This window comes from Octodon degus, unplaced genomic scaffold (assembly GCF_000260255.1).
Source record: "Octodon degus isolate 3935 unplaced genomic scaffold, OctDeg1.0 scaffold00211, whole genome shotgun sequence".
Lineage (NCBI taxonomy): Eukaryota > Metazoa > Chordata > Mammalia > Rodentia > Octodontidae > Octodon > Octodon degus.
Window position 1 is genome coordinate 1,723,759 of NW_004524787.1, and position 6,401 is coordinate 1,730,159.

The window sequence follows — 6,401 nt, forward strand, 5'->3', positions numbered from 1 at the left end:
TGCTTAGAAGTTTGTTGTTTAATTTCCATGTGTTAATGTAGTTATTGAGGTTTCCTTTGTCATTAATTTCCAGTTTGTTTGCACTACTGTCAGATAGTATGCATAGGATAATTTAAATTCCTCTACATTTATTTACATTTGTTTTTTCAGCTAACATATGACCAAGATTGAGGAGCAACCCACATGAATCTGAGAAGAATATGGATTCTGGTGTTTTGGGGTGGAACATTCAGTAGATATATACCAACTTCATTTACTCACAGGTTGGATTTAATCCAACTATTTCTTTATTGATTTTTATCTAGTTGATCTATCCATTTGTAAGAGTGTGGTATTAATTTTCCTACTAGAAGTGTGTTAGTGCTTATCTGGTTTTTCATGTGTGTTAAGATTTTTTTATGTAGTTGGTGAACTTGTGTTTGGTGCATAAATATTTATGCCTGTTATCTCTTTCTCATGAAGTTTTCATTAACTAATATACTTTGACCTTCTTTGTGTCTTTCAATAAGTTTTGGATTAAAGTTTTTGCACTATCTGCAAATACAGTAGTTATCCCTCATTTTTTCTGGGTTCCTGTGACATGGAGAATTGTTTGCATCCTTTGACTTTTAGTCTATGAATAACTTTTTCTGTTAAATGTGTTTCTTGAATGCAGCAAATTGTCAGACCTTGATCCATTTTGCCAGTCTGTTTCTTATTTATTAATGAGTTGAGACCATTTATGTAGATGATAATTACTGATATGTAGATAAGTTATTTCCCTGTTGTTTTTTCCCTATCTTTCTGCTCTGGTTTACTATTTGCCCTGACTGGTAGCTTCATTCTTTTGGTGTTTCTGTGTATGTGGTCTTTCTTTCTTTCTTTCTTTCTTTCTTTCTTTCTTTCTTTCTTTCTTTCTTTCTTTCTTCTACCTTTCAAAGAAGTCTATAGAGCTGTTTTAGTGTTCAAAAATTTCTTCAGTTGCTTTTTGTCATGAAAGTACCTTATTCTCCATAAGTTTTGATTTTTTTGTTTTTTGTTTTTTGGTTTTTTTTGGGTTTTTTTGCAGAACCGGGGATTGAACTCAGCCCCTTGTGCTTGCCAGGGAAGCGCTTATTCCACTGAGCCATCTCCCCGGCCCCTCTCCATAAGTTTTGAAGGAATTTTTTTGCTGGATACATCAATCTGGGTTGAAGATTACTTTCCTTTAGGCCATGAAATACTTCACTCCAAGATCTCTTTGACTTGAGGTTTTGTGTTGAGAAGTCTCCTGTGATTCTGATGGACTTTCCTTTATAATTGATACTTTTATTTTCTCTAGATGCTTTCAATATTTTGTGCTTGTGATAAATTTCTGTAGCCTTTTCTCTGTATTTTTAGGTAAGGGTTTACAGAGTGTTCATGGTCTCACTACTAGATCATACTCATAGTGATTCTCCTGTTTACAGCCCCCTAAGTGCTGCAGTTACAGACATGCTCCACCAAGCCCACTGTCAATAGCCATCTCAGTATGCCCTGGGGGCAGGGCCAGCACGGCAGGCCAGGGTGTAGGCTTGATTATTATATGCCATGGTTTGCATAGTTTAGATTTATTTTGGTCATTACTATTTAGAGTTCTGTATTCTTCATTTATATGTATGTCAAATTCTTTAACCATATTTTGGAAGTTTTCTGACATTTCTATGAAGAAAGTTTTGATAGCTTTTGTGCTATCTTCAACTTCTCACTGATTCTAAAGCATGTAATGTTGTTCCTTTTAGCTTCATCCTAGAGTTATTGAGTTGATTTTTCCCGGGCTTTCCCCACTTTTATGATAACTTTGTTTTCTTGGTCACCTGTTCCATTTCTGTATTTTATTTATTTTTGTTGTTGTTTCTTACTGACTCTTGGACTCAATTACTACCTCTGATCAGGTCTTTATTCAAAATAGGCTGTCCAAATTTATGGTACTTGTATGGGATAGAGATTTTGAGAGTTTATGCAGGAGGCTTCTTTTCTTCAGCAGGTTTCTTTTCTGCAGGTTTCTTGGGAGCTGCAGGGTTTTTCCCCAAAGGCTTCTTTACAGGCTTCTTGGCACCACCAGCTTTCTTTCCTTTCTTCTCTTCCACAGGCTTCTTACTGGCAATTTCCTTCTCTTCCAATTTGGCTGCCCATGCATCTGCTTTAGTCATATGGATCTTGTGATTCCTGGCTTGGTGAAGAATGGTGTTCAGGTGCATGATCTTTGCATATGGATTCAGCTTCAGCATGATTCTCAAGTTCTTCAGAAGATTCTTCTCCAGGACTCTACAACGAATCTTCTTGTGTGGTGCTGAGAGGGCTCATCGGATCTCTGGACTCTTCAAGATTCTGCTCAGATCTGTACTGATCATCTTGTGCATAGGCAGGTTATAGTGACTCTTGAGGGTAGCAGCTTTTCACAAGTGCCATACAGCTCATCTAACTTCTGGAAAGCACTTTCAACCCAAATGCAGAAACATCCCACATGCCCACCAGGCACCAGTTGCAAAATATTCAGTTTGCTTACATTGAGCAGAATAATGCTCGGGATATTTCTGAAGGCCTTGATAATGCCACTGTCTTCATTATAGATGATGCAAGGTCCATTACTCTGGATGCAACGTTGGCTTCTCATCTTTCCCTTGCCAGCCCTCATTCACTGAGATTCATAGAACGTTTTGATATTTTTCCAGGCCTTAAGTTTCTTCAGAAGCAAAACTGCCTCCTTAGTATTCTTGTAACCTTCAACTTTATCTTCCACCATCAAAGGAAGTTCAGGAACTTCCTCCATTCGATGACCTTTGGATATGACCAGCACTAGCAAGGTTGAGGTGACAAAGGCCAAGCAGATGGCATACTGCTTCTGAGTTGTGTTCACTCTGCAGTGTGGACAGCACCAGGTTTTGGTTGGTGCAAATATGCGGCATCCACTCTGGCCAGAACAGTGTGTTCCACCACAAAAAACTCTGAGAATTCTAGCCTCAGCTCTGCCAGTCCCCCAAGACTCAGCATTGGTCTGATGACCCACTAATTTGAGGACAGCATACCGCTTTTTGTTGTTTTTCCGCAAGTTGGTGTGAACAAAATTCACAATATCTGGTTGAATGGAAGCCTTGAACACAGTAGGAAAGGTGACATTTTTGCCAGATGACTCCTCCTTTTCAGAGTATATGGATATCAGGGGATGAACACAAGCTATGGTGCGGAGAAGAGAAGGCCATGCTCCTCCTGACCGGCCCACAGAGAAAGCCATTTCTGTATTCTAGATCTGATAGTGTGCCCTCTCTCTGTTTCAGTCTGACATATGTATTTTCAGTGGAGTTTCTAATTTCCTGTATTTCTGTTTGAATTGCTTCAAATAAATGCTTCATTGATTCCATTTCTTTTCTACATTTTCATTCATGGCTCCTCTCTTTACCTGTGTCTGCTTTAATGCCTTATATTTTGATAGCTATTTTGTTTTACACATTTGACATTATTTTTCCTATGGCCACTTGCAGTTTTTTTTCACCCCTGCTATTATCATTTCAGACAGATCCTTTTTTTTGACTTCTGATTTCTTCTATCTCTTTGTGTTCAGGGCTTGTAAATTCCTAGAAAAAGAAGAGAAAAGAAAGCAAGATTTGTAAAGATCAGAGCAAAAATTAATGGAAATGAAATGAAGAAAGCAATAGAAAGAATTAATGAATCAAAGATTCTTTCAAACAATAAATAAAATTGAAAGTGCTGTAGTGATGCTTATCAAAAAAGGGGGGCAAAATCAAATTTATCCAATAAGGAATGCAAAGGGTGAAATCCCTACAGACCCAATAGAAATCATAAGATAATCAATACCTACTTCCAAAATCTTACTCTTACTTGACGAAAAATACAGAGGAAATTAGCAGAATATTAGACACATATGAATTACTAATACCAAATCAAGAAAATGTAAAAATTTTGAATATTCAGGTATCCATGAGTAACATTGAAAATGTACACAAAATACTAATTAAAAAAAAGCCCAGGTCCTGATGGATCCATAATGGAAATCTACAAGACATTTGAAGGAGATTTAATACTAACACTTCTCAAAATCCACAAATAAAATTGAAAGGGCAGCAGTTCTCCTAAACTCATTCCTGGGGAGCAAGTACTACTCTGATACCAGAACCAGAGAAAGACCCCTCCAGAAAAAAGAACTACAGTACAACCTCCCTAATAAATATAGATACAAAAATTCTCAATGAAATACTAGAAAACTAAATGCATCAAATCTTCAAGAAGAGTATACATCATGAACAAGTGGAGGGGCTAGTGAGATGGCTCAGAAAAAGCACTTGCCTGGGAAGTACAAGGGCCTGAGTTCAATCCCTGGGTTCTGAAAAAAAAAAGGATGAGCGAGTGGAAATTAAACCAAAATACAGGGAAGATTCAATGTATGCAAAATAATTCATGTAATATACCACATCAACAAAGCCACAGCCAAAAATCACAAGATCATCTCAATAGATGCAGAAAACCTTTTGTCAAAGTCCAACATTCATACATGATAAAAGCCCTACAGAAAATGAAAATAGATTGTCTTTAACTCAACCTGACAAAAGACATCTGTGAGAAACCAAGAGCCAACGTCATAATAAAGGGACAAACACTGAAAACATTCACTTTAATCAGGCACAAGACAAGGATTCCCAACATCATCACTTCTAATAAAAATACTTCTGAAAAATACTAGCTAGAGTAATTAGACAAGAGGGAAAAAAAGGAATAATGATTAGAAAGGAAAAAGTGAAATTATCATTATTTGAAGATGATACACTCCTCATAGAAGACCCACAAAACCCCACCAAATAGACTTATAGATTTAATAAACAAAATCAGTAATGTATCAGGCTACAAAATCAACACTCAAAAATCAATAGAATTTTTTTACACAAACAACAGCACCAAGAAAGAAATTAGGAAAATGGGAAAATGACACCATTCACAATAAAAAAATTGAAATACTGAGGAATCAGTCTCACAAGGATGCAAAATACATGCATTGAAAATTACACTACTCTAAGAAGAGTGACAAAAGAAGATTTCAGAAAATGAAACGGTGTTCTTTCTCTCTAGACAAGAAAAGCCAAAATTATGAAAAATGTCATACTCACAAAATTTTTATACAGATTCAGTGCAATCCTAATTAAAATGCCATTAGTATGCCTCACAGATCGAGAGACAGCATTGCTAATATTCATGTAGAAGATGAAAAGAACTAGAATAGGAAAAAGTATCCTGGGCAAGAAAAAAGGAAAGACAAAAGATATCAGAATCTCTGACCTGAAACTATTCAACAAAGTTACTGTGATAAAATCAGGATGGTACTTAAAGAAAAAAACAGACCATAGGATCATTGGACCAGATTAAAAGATGCAGCCACAACTATGAACACACTTAGCCTGCCAATTTTGACAAAGGGGCCAAATATGTTCACTGAAAGAATCATTGCCTCTTTAACGAACAGTGTTGAAATACTGGCTTTCCACATGCTGCAAATGAAAATTAGATCCCGGTTTATAATCATGCAGTATACTACAGTCTTAATGGATCAAAGATTTACATATTAAAACAAGAACACAAAGTATTGATGTGTTAAACTTAGAGTCCCCCCAGAATATGAAGAAAAAAGATTAAAAAGAAATAAATTAAAATATGAATAAGCATTTACATATTCGACACAGAAATTTAGAACTCTAACAATATACAGCCTTGTAGCAGGAGAGTCCTGTGATATTATTTGTATCTGGTTTTCATTTGTTATCCTTTTTTTAAACAGACATTTACTTGAAAGACAGTATGGCAGTAAGTGATATGTCATGACAAGCAGTATGTAATTAGAAGATCAGAATGACAGGCATTCCAAGCATGACCTGATCAATACACATTGCTTTCTTCAGGGCAGTTGCTAAGTTCACTGGTATCAGCATATATAGTTAGTCAGGGTGAAAATCCTACCAATTAACTGCTAGTTTCATAAACATGCTGCAGATTCTCAGGATCATTCCCTTATGCATCTTGTGCATATAAATGTATGACTTTGACCCTGTCATGTTTCCTAGCTTTTCTCCTTGCCCTGTCTTCACAGTCTCATCCAGAAGTTCTTGTTTTCCTTTTAATTGTTATATCTTTTTATTTCATTTCTTCTTTTCAGTTCTTGTACTAGGGAGACTATATGATATTTACACATGTGGATCTGGATTACTTCACTTATGAGTATACCTTGAAGTAGCATCCACTTAAATATAAAGGTTTTGAGTTTATCATTCTTTATAGCTGAGTAATACTTCATTGTATAAAAATACCACATTTTTTATCCATTCTTCAGATGATGGACATCTTGGATGTTTCCAAAATTTGGCTATCACAAATTGTGCTGCTATGAACATAGGTATGCA

The 6,401-nt window shown here is 36.1% G+C and overlaps 1 pseudogene; it reads right to left on the bottom strand.

The window, feature by feature from the left end:
• Nucleotides 1-1,955: 1,955 nt before the first annotated feature.
• Nucleotides 1,956-3,232, bottom strand: LOC101565991 (annotated as a pseudogene).
• Between the last annotated feature and the right edge of the window lie 3,169 nt (nucleotides 3,233-6,401).